Here is a 14,219-nt window from a genome sequence, read left to right on the forward strand (position 1 = left end):
GCAATGGTTTTTCCCGTGGTCATGTATGGATGTGAGAGTTGGACTGTGAAGAAAGCTGATCGCCGAAGAATCGATGCTTTTGAACTGTGGTGTTGGAGAAGACTCTTGAGAGTCCCTTATACTGCAAGGAGATCCAACCAGTCCATTCTAAAGGAGATCAATCCTGGATGTTCATTGGAGGGACTGATGCTAAAGCTGAAACTCCAATACTTTGGCCACCTCATGCGACGAGTTGACTCATTGGAAAAGACTCTGATGCTGGGAAAGGTTGGGGGCGGGAGGAGAAGGGGACGACGGAGAATGAGATGGCTGGATGGCATCACCGACTCTGTGGACATGAGTTTGAGTGTACTCCGGGAGTTGGTGATGGACAGGGACGCCTGGCGTGCTGTGATTCATGGGGTCGCGGAGAGTCGGACACGACTGAGCGACTGAACTGAACTGAACTGAACTGCCACTTTCTTCTCCAGGGGATCTTCCCAACCCAGGGTTCAAACTTGTTTTTCCTGCATTGGCAGCTGTGGGTTCTTTACCACTGAGCCACCAAGGAAGCCCATAAGTCAAAATAGCAATCTAAAAATGGTCAACTACCCCACAGGAATGTAACGGGATAATAGAGAAATGAAAAATGGAGAAAACAGAAAGAAAACTAAAATAAAATGGCAGACTTGTGTCCTAACATCTCAGTAATTACACTAAATGTAAGATATCTGAATATACCAATTAAAAGCAGAGATTGGCTGAGAATATTAAAACACACTCCAACTATATTCTTCTCACAAAAAAATTGTTTCAAATATGGTAGAAACAGGTTGAAAATGAAAGAGTGGAAAAGTTCAATCCTGCAAATATTAATCATACAGAGGAAAGAAGAAATGACTAAATTAACATCAAATAAAATAGACTTTGGACTTCCCAGCTGGTGCTACTAGTAAAGAACCTGCTTGTCAGTGCGGGAGACATGAGAGACAGGGGTTCAACCTCTGGGTCAGGAAAATCCCCCGGAGAAGGGCATGGCAACCCACTCCGATATTCTTGCCTGGAGAATCCCGTGGGTAGCGGAGCCTGGCAGGTTACAGTCCACAGGTTTGCAAAGAGCTGGATGTGACTGAAGCGACTTAGCATGCACACACACAAAATAGACTTTAGAACATAGAAAATTATTATTAATAGATACAGAGAGACATTATGTAGTGATACAAAGGTCAATCCACCCAGAAGACAAAGCAATCCTAAATATGTATTCCCAAAAATAGAGATGTAAAATTTGTGAAGCAAAACCTGACAGAACTGAAAGAAGAAATAGACAAAGACAGAATTACATTTAGAGACTTCCCACTCCTCTCTCTCCACAATTGATAGAATAACTACAGTGAAAATGAGCAAGGATATAGAATAGTTCTGTGACACCATCAAGCAACAGGATCAAACTGATATTTAGAGAATATTCTACCACACTTGTTTCAAGTGCACATGGAAAGTGCACCAAGATAGACCATATCCCGGACTATAAAACAAACCTCAACAAACTTAAACCATTCCTGGTCTCTGCCCACAGAGTTAGCAGGCCAGAAACCAATAGCAGAAAGACAACAGAAATGCTTCAGCACCCTATCAGCAGCATTATGAGTCCCTAAAGGATCATCGGGGACCCAAAGAGCTGACTCATTGGAAAAGACCCTGATGCTGGGAAAGACTGAGGGCAGGGGAATGTTGATCCTTTAATGGACCAGAACCTGGTGGCCTGGAGTCGACCGATGAGAAAGCAAAGGAGAGAGAAAGAGGCTGATGCTCCTCGGTTTACATAGAAAGCCAATTAAGCGCCTGGCACGGGGCTTGCTCTGTTCACGAAGGCCTCAGGCGCCCTCACGATGGAGTGAAGGCACAGAGCACCTTCTCGAGAGGGTCTTAGAAGCCCGGGCAGGAAAGTGAAGACAGAGAGCCTCTATGCTCCAGGAATTAGCCTCAAAAAGAGAGAGAGAGGGAGGGAGAGAGAGAGAACGTAAGACACGGGACCAAAGCTCTGATGGAGCAAAGGCGTTTTAATCAACATGCTGTGGGCATATACAGTGTAGTTATTCTCACAAAGATAAAGATTAAAATTCCAGACTTACAAAACATAGGCGATCCATATTAAAGAGAGAGTTGTAAATTGTCACTTTTACCATATAGTTCATTAAAAGGAAGAGGGTACTTACCACCATATAGAAAAACTAATGAAGGAAATGCCTGGATTCCTCAGCCCCCGGGAAAGGCTTGCCTCTCCTCTTAATTCCTGAATATTCAGGAATTAATAAGGAACAGAGAATTTCTGACAGATCCAAAACAGCACACAGGAAACCTCCTGTTAGATGTTTCCTGACAGGTGAAGAAGGGGACGACAGAGAACGAGGTAGTTGGATGGCATCAGTGACTCAATGGACATGAGTTTGAACAAGTTCCAGGAGGTGGTGAAAGACAGGTAAGCCTGACATGCTGCAGTCCATGGGGTCACAAAGAGTCAGACATGTCTGAGCAACTGAACAACAAAAGGATCATCAGAACTGAGAAGAGGGGGAAGGAACAAGATGGCAGAGGAATAGGACGGTGAGACCACTCTCTCCCCCACAAATTCATCAAAAGAACATTTGAACCTGGAGTAAAGTCCACAAAACATCTTCTGAATGCTGGCAGAGGACATCAGGCACCCAGAAAAGCAGCCCATTGTCTTCAAAAGGAGGTAGGAAAAATATAAAAGATAAAAAGAGAGACAAAAGAGGTAAGGACAGAGCTCTGTGCCAGGAAGGGAGGCTTTAAAAAGAGAGAAGTTTTCAAACACCAGGAAACACTCTCACTGGCGAGTCTGTGGCGAGCCTTGGAAGCTCAGAGGGCCACATAACCGGGAGGAAAAAGAAAGAAATAATTAAAACCCACAGATTACCCGCCAAACGGTAACTCCCAGCGGAGAAGCAGCACAGACGCCTGCATACGCCATTAGCAAGCGGGGGCTGGGCAGGGAGGAGCCAGCTGAACTGCTTAGAGAGAAGACTGGGCTTGAATGCCCTGAGAACAATCTGAGAGAACTGGGGATAGCAAAGCAGACTGGGATAGCTTTCCCGCGAAAAGGCGGAAAGCCCTAACTTAAGACTCCGCCAACCCCACTCACAGAACAAAGGACTGAGCAGAGCGAGCTGGCTGTGGTCGGCCCATCCCCCATCCCCGCCGAGACAGGCAAGGAGGGCAGCCAGCACTGGAAAGGGCAACTGTGGCCCCAGAAAGGCATCCGATACAAACTGCAGGCAGGCTGGTTGCTAATCAAGACTTCTTGGGCTCGGGCCAGTCAATATCCACCTGAGAAGGTGTGCCAGCTGTACACCCAGAAAACCGAGTGGCAGGGACTGGGGAGGCGATAAGTCGCAGCGACCGAGCTCGCCAAACACCTGGTCACCTGAGCTGCTCGGACCAGGGAAGGCACAAAACGCAGGCCCAAACCAAGTCTGTGCCTTTGTGGAGTACCTAAGAACCTGAACTTGAGCCGCTCAGACCTGGGAAGTGCATACAACCCAGCGCTGGCCTCGTACAGTTCCCGGCAGAGCAACCTAGAGCCTGTGCAGTGTAGACTGGGACAACACACGTGCTGTGAGCGGGGGCAAACCCAGTGTGGCCGAGACACTGCGAGCACTCCCCACAGACGCCAGAGATATTTGTCTGTGGCGTTCCTCCCTTCCCAGAACAGGACTGAACAACTGAGCCTTAAAAAGTGTCCACCCGCCCCCTAGTATCTGGGTGGAAATTAGACACTGAAGAGACCAGCAAACAGAAACTAAAACAGAGGGAACCACCTTGGAAATAACAGAGAGAGAAGTCTAGAGACTACTCCAAGAATAAGACCAAAAACCAGAGGCAAGAGGCTTAAGCACGAATCCTGAGAACACCAGAGAACTCCTGACTCCAGGGAACATTAATCGATAGGAGTTCATCAAACGCCTCCATACCTACACTAAAACCAAACACCACCCAAGGGTCAGCAAGTTCCAGAGCAAGACATACAACGCAAATTCTCCAGCAACACAGGAAAATAGCCCTGAGCTTCAATATACAGGCTGCCCAAAGTCACTCCAAACCCACTGACATCTCATAACTCATTACTGGACACTACATTGCACTCCAGAGAGAAGAAATCCCGCTCCACCCACCAGAACACCGACACAAGCTTCCATAACCAGGGAACCTTGACAAGTCACCTGTCCAACCCCACACACAGCGAGGAAACTACATAATAAAGAGAACTCCACAAACTGCCAGAAGAGGGAAAGGCCACCCCAAGCAAAACAATATAAGCAAGATGAAGAGGCAGAGAAATACCCAGCAAGTAAAGGAACTAGATAAATGCCCACCAACACAAACAAAAGAGGAAGATATAGGGAATCTACCTGATAAAGAATTTCGAATTTTGATGGTGAAAATGATTCAAAATCTTGAAAGCAAAATGGAGTTACAGATAAATAACCTGGAGAAAAGGATTGAGAAGATGGAAGAAAGGTTTAATAAGGACTTAGAGGAAATAAAAAAGAGTCAATATACAATGAATAATGCAATAGATGAGATCAGAAACACTCTGGAGGGAACAAACAGTAGAATAACAGAGGCAGAAGACAGGATAAGAGAGCTAGAAGATAGAATTGTAGAAATAAATGAAACAGAGAGGAAAAAATAAAAACGAATTAAAAGAAATGAGGACAATATTAGAGACCTCTGGGACAATGTTAAACGCTCCAACATTCAAATCATAGGAGTCCCAGAAGAAGAAGACAAGAAGAAAGACCATGAGAGAATACTTGAGGAGATAATAGTTGAAAACTTCCCTAAAATGGGGAAAGAAATAATCACCCAAGCCCAAGAAACGCAGAGAGTCCCCAACAGGAGAAACCCAAGGCAAAATACTCCAAGACACATATTAATCAAATTAACAAAGATCAAACACAAAGAACAAATATTAAAAGCAGCAAGGGAAAAGCAGCAAATAACCCACAAGGGGATTCCCATAAGGATAACAGCTGATCTTTCAACAGAAACTCTTCAGGCCAGAAGGGAATGGCAAGACATATTTAAAGTGATGAAAGAAAATAACCTACAGCCCAGATTACTGTACCCAGCAAGGATCTCATTCAAATATGAAAGAGAAATCAAAAGCTTTACAGACAAGCAAAAGCTGAGGGAATTCAGCATCACCAAACCAGCTCTCCAACAAATGCTAAAGGATCTTCTCTAGACAGGAAACACAGAAAGGGTGTATAAACTTGAACCCAAAGCAATAAAGAAAATGGCAACGGGATCATACTTATCAATAATTACCTTAAATGTAAATGGGTTGAATGCCCCAACCAAAAGACAAAGCCTGGCTAAACGGATACAAAAACAAGAACCCCATATATGTTGTCTACAAGAGACCCACCTCAAAACAAGGGACACATACAGACTGAAAGTGAAGGGCTGGAAAAAGATATTCCATGCAAATAGAGACCAAAAGAAAGCAGGAGTAGCAATACTCATATCAGATAAAATAGACTTTAAAACGAAGGCTGTGAAAAGAGACAAAGAAGGAAACTACATAATGATCAAAGGATCAATCCAAGAAGAAGATATAACAATTATAAATATATATGCACCCAACATAGGAGCACCACAATATGTAAGACAATTACTAACAAGTGTGAAAGGGGAAATTAACAACAATGCAATAATAGTGGGAGATTTTAATACCCCACTTACATCTATGGATAGATCAACTAAACAGAAAATTAACAAGGAAACACAAACTTTAAATGATACAATAGACCAGTTAGACCTAGTAGATACCTATAGGACATTTCACCCCAAAACAATGAATTTCACCTTTTTCTCAAGTGCACACGGAACCTTTTCCAGGATAGATCACATCCTGGGCCATAAACCTAGCCTTGGTAAATTCAAAAAAATTGAAATCATTCCAAGCATCTTTTCTGACCACAATGCAGTAAGATTAGATCTCAATTATGGGAGAAAAACTATTAAAAATGCCAACATATGGAGGCTGAACAACACGCTGCTGAATAATGAACAAATCACAGAAGAAATCAAAAGAGAAATCAAAATATGCATAGAAATGAATGAAAATGAAAACACAACAACCCAAAATCTCTGGGACAATGTAAAATCAGTGCTAAGGGGGAAGTTCATAGCAATACAGGCACACCTCAAGAAACAAGAAAAAAGTCAACTAAATAACCTAACTCTACATCTAAAGAAACTAGAAAAGGAAGAAATGAAGAACCCCAGGGTTAGTAGAAGGAAAGAAATCTTAAAAATTAGGGCAGAGATAAATGCAAAAGAAACAAAAGAGACTATAGCAAAAATCAACAAAGCCAAAAGCTGGTTCTTTGAGAAGGTAAATAAAATTGACAAACCACTAGCCAGACTCATCAAGAAACAAAGGGAGAAGAACCAAATCAATAAAATTAGAAATGAAAATGGAGAGATCACAACCGACAACACAGAAATACAAAGGATCATTAGAGAATACTATCAGCAATTATATGGCAATAAAATCAATAACCTGGAAGAAATGGACAAATTCTTAGAAAAGTACAACTTTCCAAAACTGAACCAGGAAGAAATAGAAAATCTGAACAGACCCATCACGAGCACAGAACTAGAGGCTGTAATCAGAAATCTTCCAGCAAACAAAAGCCCAGGTCCAGACGGCTTCACAGCTGAATTCTACCAAAAATTTAGAGAAGAGCTAACACCTATTCTACTCAAACTCTTCCAGAAAATTGCTGAGGAAGGGAAACTTCCAAACTCATTCTATGAGGCCACCATCACCCTAATCCCAAAACCTGGTAAAGATCCCACAAAAAAAGAAAACTACAGACCAATATCATTGATGAACATAGATGCAAAAATCCTTAACAAAATTCTAGCAATCAGAATCCAACAACACATTAAGAAGATCATACATCATGACCAAGTGGGCTTTATCCCAGGAATGCAAGAATTCTTCAATATCCGCAAATCAATCAACGTAATACACCATATTAGGAACCTGAAAAATAAAAATCATGATTATCTCAATAGATGCAGAGAAAGCCTTCGAAAAAATTCAACATCCATTTATGATAAAAACCCTCCAGAAAGTGGGAATAGAAGGGACATATCTCAACATAATAAAAGCTATATATGACAAACCCACAGAAAACATCATCCTCAATGGTGAAAACCTGAAAGCATTTCCCCTAAAGTCAGGAGCAAGACAAGGGTGCCCACTCTCACCACTACTATTCAACATAGTTCTGGAAGTTTTGGCTACAGCAATCAGAGCAGAAAAAGACATAAAAGGAATACAAATTGGAAAAGAAGAAGTAAAACATGCACTATTCGCTGATGACATGATCCTCTACACAGAAAACCCTAAAGACTCTACCAGAAAACTAGTAGAGCTAATCAATGAATACAGTAAAGTTGCAGGATATAAAATCAACACACAGAAATCCCTTGCATTCCTATACACTAATAATGAGAAAATAGAAAGAGAAATTAAGGAAACTATTCCATTCACTGTGGCAACGAAAAGAATTAAATACTTAGGAATATATCTACCTAAGGAAACAAAAGACTTGTACATAGAAAACTATAAAACACTAGGGAAAGTAATCAAAGAGGACAATAATAGATGGAGAAATATACCGTGTTCATGGATTGGAAGAATAAATATTACAAAAATGAGTATACTATCCAAAGTAATTTATACATTCAATGATCCTTATCAAGCTACCAACGATATTTTTCACAGAACTAGAACAAATAATATCACAATTTGTATGGAAATACAAAAAAGCTCGAATAGCCAAAGCAATCTTGAGGAAGAAGAATGGAACTGGGGGGATTAACCTGCCGGACTTCAGGCTCTACTACAAAGCCACAGTCATCAAGACAGTATGGTACTGGCATAAAGACAGAAATATAGATCAATGGAACAAAATAGAAAGCCCAGAGATAAATCCACGCACCTAGGGACACCTTATCTTTGACAAAGGAGGCAAGAATATAAAATGGAGAAAAGACAGTCTCTTTAACAAGTGGTGCTGGGAAAACTGTAAAAGAATGAAACTAGAACACTTTCTAACACCATACACCAAAATAAGCTCAAAATGGATTAGATAGCTAAATGTAAGACCAGAAACTATAAAACTCCTAGAGGAGAACGTAGGCAAAACACTCTCTGACATAAATCACAGCAGAATCCTCCAAGGCCCACCTCCCAGAATATTGGAAATAAAAGCAAAAATAAACAAATGGGACCTAATTAAAATCAAAAGCTTCTGCACAGCAAAGGAAACTCTAAGCAAGGTGAAAAGACAGCCTTCAGAATGGGAGAAAATAATAGCAAATGAAGCAACTGATAAAGGATTAATCTCCAAAATATACAAGCAGCTCCTGCAGCTCAATTCCAGAAAAATAAATGACCCAATCAAAAACTGGGCCAAAGAACTAAACAGACATTTCTCCAAAGAAGACATACGGATGGCTAACAAACACATGAAAAAATGCTCAATATCCCTCATAATCAGAGAAATGCAAATCAAAACCACAATGAGATACCATTTCACACCAGTCCAAATGGCTGCTATCCAAAAGTCTGCATGCAATAAATGCTGGAGAGGATGTGGAGAGAAGGGAACCCTCTTACACTGTTGGTGGGAATGCAAACTAGTACAGCCACTATGGAGAACAGTGTGGAGATTCCTCAAAAAACTGGAAATATAACTGCCATATGATCCAGCAATCGCACTCCTGGGCATACACACCGAGGAAACCAGAATTGAAAGAGACACATGTACTCCAATGTTCATTGCAGCACTGTTCATAATAGCCAGGATGTGGAAGCAACCTAGATGTCCATCAGCAGATGAATGGATAAGAAAGCTTTGGTACATATACACAATGGAGTTTTACTCAGCCATTAAAAAGAATGCATTTGAACCAGTTCTAATGAGGTGGATGAAACTGGAACCTATTATACAGAGTGAAGTAAGCCAGAAAGAAAAACACCAATACAATATACTAACGCATATATATGGAATTTAGAAAGATGGAAATGATAACCCTGTACATGAGACAGCAAAAGAGACACAGATGTATAGAACAGTCTTTGGGACTCTGTGGGAGAGGGTGAGGGTGGGATGGTTTGGGAGAATGGCATTGAAACATGTATATTATCATATGTGAAATGAATCGCCAGTTCAGGGTCGATGCATGTTACAGGATGCTCGGGGATGGTATGCGGGGATGACCCAGAGGGAGGATAAGGGGAGGAGGGAGGTGGGAGGGGGGTTCGGGAGGGGAAACTCATGTACACCCGGGGCGGATTCATGTCAATGTATGGCAAAACCAACCAATATAATATTGTAAAATAATTAGCCTCCAAAAAAAAAAAAAAAGAACCGAGAAGAGGGCTTGTGCATGTCCCTGCAAATCAAAATCTTTAAGTTTCCCCTAAATTCCAAGGGACTTTCCTGGCCTTGGAAACACTCATAACACTATGGTGAAGGATGGAAAAATAAGGGGTAAATGACCATTTCCTCTTTTTCCCATTGCTGAAGCCAATCTCCTTTGTTGTTGAAGAGAGGATACGATTTTCTCCACTCTACATCTGTCTACTAATTTCACCAGACACCCACTCTTTTTCCACTTTGAATGCATGTAGATGACTTTGGTCAGTTCAGTTCAGTCGCTCAGTCGTGTCTGACTCTGCGACCCCATGAATCACGGCACGCCAGGCCTCCCTGTCCATCACCAACTCCCGGAGTTCACTCAAACTCATATCCATCGAGTCGGGGATTCAATCCAGCCATCTCATTCTCTGTCGTCCACTTGTCCTCCCGTCCCCAATCCCTCCAAGCATCAGAGTCTTTTCCAGTGAGTCAACTCGTCGCATGAGGTGGCCAAAGTATTGGAGTTTCAGCTTTAGCATCAGTCCTTCCAATGAACACCCAGGACTGATCTCCTTTAGAATGGACTGGTTGGATCTCCTTGCAGTCCAAGGGACTCTCAAGAGTCTTCTCCAGCACCACAGTTCAAAAGCATCAATTCTTCAGCGATCAGCTTTCTTCACAGTCCAACTCTCACATCCATACATGACCACGGGAAAAACCATAGCCTTGACTAAACGGACCTTGGTTGGCAAAGTAATGTCTCTGCTTTTCAATATGTCATCCAGGTTGGTCATAACTTTCCTTCCAAGGAGCAAGCGTCCTTCAATTTCATGGCTGCAATGAGCATCTGCAGTGATTTTGGAGCCCCCAAAAATAAAGTCTGACACTGTTGCCACTGTTTCCGCATCTATTTCCCATGAAGCGATGGGACCAGATGCCATGATCTTCGTTTTCTGAATGTTGTGCTTCAAGCCAAACTTTTCACTCTCCTCTTTCACTTTCATCAAGAGGCCTTTGAGTTCCTCTTCACTTTCTGCCATAAGGGTGGTGTCATCTGCATATCTGAGGTTATTGATTCCAGCTTGTGCTTCTTCCAGCCCAGCCATCCTCATGATGTACTCTGCAGATAAGTTAAATAAGCAGGGTGACAATATACAACCTTGACGTACTCCTTTTCCTATTTGGAACCAGTCTGTTGTTCCATGTCCAGTTCTAACTGTTGCTTCCTGACCTGCATACAGGTTTCTCAAGAGGCAGGTCAGGTGATCTGGTATTCCCATCTCTTTCAGAATGTTCCACAGTTTATTGTGATCCACACCGTCAAAGGCTTTGGCATAGTCAATGAAGCAGAAATAGATGTTTTTCTGGAACTCTCTTGCTTTCTCCATGATCCAGCGGATGTTGGCAATTTGATCTCTGGTGCCTCTGCCTTTTCTAAAACCTGCTTGAACATCTGGAAGTTCACGGTTCACTTATTGCTGAAGCCTGGCTTGAAGAATTTTGAGCATGACTTTACTAGCGTGTGAGATGAGTGCAATTGTGCGGTAGTTCGAGCATTCTTTGGCATTCCCTTTCTTTGGGACTGGAATGAAGACTGACCTTTTCCAGTCCTGTGTCCATTGCTGAGTTTTCCAAATTTGCTGACATATTGAGTGCAGCACTTTCACAGCATCATCTTTCAGGATTTGAAATAGCTCAATTGGAATTCCATCACCTCCAGTAGCTTTGTTCGTAGTGATGCTCTCTAAGGCCTACCTGACTTCACATTCCAACATGTCTGGCTCCAGGTGAGTGATCACGCCATCATGATTATCTTCGTCGTGAAGATCTTTTTTATACAGTTCTTCTGTGTATTCTTGCCACCTCTTCTTAATATCTTCTGCTTCTGTTAGGTCCATACCATCTCTGTCCTTTATTGAGCCCGTCTTTGCATGAAATATTCCCTTGATATCTCTAATTTTCTTAAAAAGATCTCTTGTTTTTCCTTTTCTGTTGTATTCCTCCATTTCTTTGCATTGATCACTGAGGAAGGCTTTCTTATTTCTCCTTGGTATTCTTTGGAACTCTGCATTCAGATGATTATATCTTTCCTTTTCTCCTTTGCTTTTTGCTTCTCTTCTTTTCACAGCTATTTGTAAGGCCTCCTCAGACAGCCATTTTGCTTTTTTGCATTTCTTTTCCATGGGGATGGTCTTGGTCCCTGTCTCCTGTACAATGTCACGAACCTCAGTCCAGAGTTCATCAGGCACTCTATCTATCAGATCTAGTCCCTTAAATCTATTTCTTACTTCCACTGTATAATCATAAGGGATTTGATTTAGGTCATATCTGAATGGTCTAGTGGTTTTCCCTACTTTCTTCAATTTCAGTCTGAATTTGGCAATAAGGAGTTCATGATCTGAGCCACAATCAGCTCCTGGTCTTGTTTTTGCTAACTGTATACAGCTTCTCCATCTTTGGTTGCAAAGAATATAATCAATCTGATTTCGGTGTTGACCATCTGGTGATGTTCATGTATAGAGTCTTCTCTTGTGTTGTTGGAAGAGGGTGTTTGCTATGACCAGTGCGTTCTCTTGACAAAACTCTATTAGCCTTTGCCCTGCTTCATTTCATGCTTCAAGGCCAAATTTGCCTGTTACTTCAGGTGTTTCTTGACTTCCTACTTTTGCATTCCAGTCCCCTATAATGAAAAGGACATTTTTTCTGGGTGTTAGTTCTAAAAGGTCTTGTAGTTCTTCATAGAACCGTTCAACTTCGGCTTCTTCAGCATTACTGGTTGGGGCATAGACTTGGATTACTGTAATATTGAATGGTTTGCCTTGGAAACGAACAGAAATCATTCTGTCGTTTTTAAGATTGCAACCAAGTACTGCATTTCGGACTCTTTTGTCGCCCATGATGGCTACTCCATTTCTTCTAAGGGATTCCTGCCCACAGTAGTAGATATAATGGTCATCTGAGTTAAATGAGCCAATTCAGTCTCTACTTACCAGCCTCTGCCCACCTCTCACAGCCTAGCTAACCCTGTGGGCATCACTGGTTGTCATTAATGTTGGTGAAAATTCTGAGGGCAGCTGCCTGGTCAGCGGTGCACATCTAGGGTCATGTCAAGAACCAACCTCACAGAACACTGAAAGCACCATGGGTCCCATCTCTGAAGCACCATGAGCAGCATCCACCTCCATCTGCCCAGAGTGATTTCAAGGGCAATGGCTCTATTCTCCAGGCAGAAGAGAGATTACAATCCTTTTTACAAAAAAGGAGGAAACTGAAGCCCAGAAATCTTAGATGGCCCCCTAAGCACCCCCCCTCCATGCAGGATCTACAACCACAGTCTAAGTCTTTGCATTCATTCTCCTTCTGTTCCTTCATGCACATTTTCAGCCCCAATCTATCAGCTCAAGGATAGGTTGTGGGTAATGGGGAAATGAAACCACAAGTCAGAGTTCGATGGGAAGAAAACTGAATTATGAAATGCAATTTATCTTCCTTGTTTGTATTCAATTTAAGGGGAATAAAAAGAAATAATAAACGTTACTGATAAAGAAGTGGTGAAATTTCCAAGTCTGTGGATTTGCCTGTTTCTCCATTTATTTCTGTCAGCTTTTACTTCTCGAATTTTGAAGTTCTCTGGGTATTTTTGAAGCTCAGTTACTTATGAGGAGAATCACACTCAGCATTACTGTGTCCTGTTGATGAACTAACCCCTTTACCAAGATGAAGTGTCCTCCTTTAGCCCTGATAAACAGATAGGATCATTCTGAGCCACTTTGTGGGATATTATAGTTACTGTAGGTTTCATATACTTAATTGATGCATGATACATCTTTTTCAACTCTGTTATGTTCAGTTCAGTTCAGTTCAGTCGCTCAGTCGTGTCCGACTCTTAGCAACCCCATGAAGCACAGTACGCCAGGCCTCCCTGTCCATCACCAACTCCCAGAGTTCACTCAAACTCATGTCCATCGAGTCGGTGATGCCATTCAGCCATCTCATTCTCTGTCGTCCCCGTCTCCTCCTACCCTCAATCGCTCCCAGTATCAGAGTCTTTTCCAGTGAGTCAACTCGTCGCATGAGGTGGCCAAAGTATTGGAGTTTCAGCTTTAGCATAAGTCCTTCCAATGAACACCCAGGATTGATCTTCTTTAGAATGGACTGGTTGGATCTCCTTGCAGTCCAAGGAACTCTCAAGAGTCTTCTCCAGCACCACTATGGCATCTGTTACGTTAGCCTACATTAACCATCAACTTCCAGATGTTCAAGCTTTCTAAATCAAGCTGGATTTAGAAAAAGCAGAGGAACCAGAGATCAAATTGCCAACATCCACTGGATCATCGAAAAAGCAAGAGAGTTCCAGAGAAACATTTATTTCTGCTTTATTGACTATGCCAAAGCCTTTGACTGTGGATCACAATAAACTGTGGAACATTCTGAAAGAGATGGGAATACCAGACCACCTGACCTGCCTCTTGAGAAATCTGTATGCAAGTCAGGAAGCAACAGTTAGAACTGGACTTGGAACAACAGACTGGTTCCAAATAGGAAAAGGAGTACGTCAAGGCTGTATATTGTCATCCTGCTTATATAACTTATATGCAGAGTACATCATGAGAAACATGGGGCTGGATGAAGCACAAGCTGGAATCAAGATTGCTGGGAGAAATACCAATAGCCTCAGATATGCAGATGACATCACCCTTATGGCAGAAAGTGAAGAAGAACTAAAGAGCCTCTTGATGAAAGTGAAAGAGGAGAGTGAAAAAGTTG

General features: G+C 42.1%; 1 protein-coding gene and 1 long non-coding RNA gene across 3 annotated transcripts in view; one reads left to right on the plus strand and one right to left on the minus strand.

Annotated features, from left to right (window-relative positions):
* The window catches only part of LOC148778424 (uncharacterized), a 43,226-nt gene extending 39,786 nt beyond the window's left edge, over positions 1-3,440 (minus strand). Inside the window, exons 1-2 of the long non-coding RNA XR_016037094.1 lie at positions 2,921-3,440; positions 2,199-2,358 (exon numbers count right to left, since the gene is read on the minus strand). This is a non-coding gene — a long non-coding RNA (uncharacterized LOC148778424). The remainder of the gene's footprint in view (positions 1-2,198; positions 2,359-2,920) is intronic.
* The window catches only part of LOC129552014 (GTPase IMAP family member 1-like), a 153,877-nt gene that overhangs the window by 10,240 nt on the left and 129,418 nt on the right, over positions 1-14,219 (plus strand). The window lies entirely within an intron of this gene.

This window comes from Moschus berezovskii, chromosome 3 (assembly GCF_049115385.1).
Source record: "Moschus berezovskii isolate FMDL1 chromosome 3, NW_MosBer_1.0, whole genome shotgun sequence".
Lineage (NCBI taxonomy): Eukaryota > Metazoa > Chordata > Mammalia > Artiodactyla > Moschidae > Moschus > Moschus berezovskii.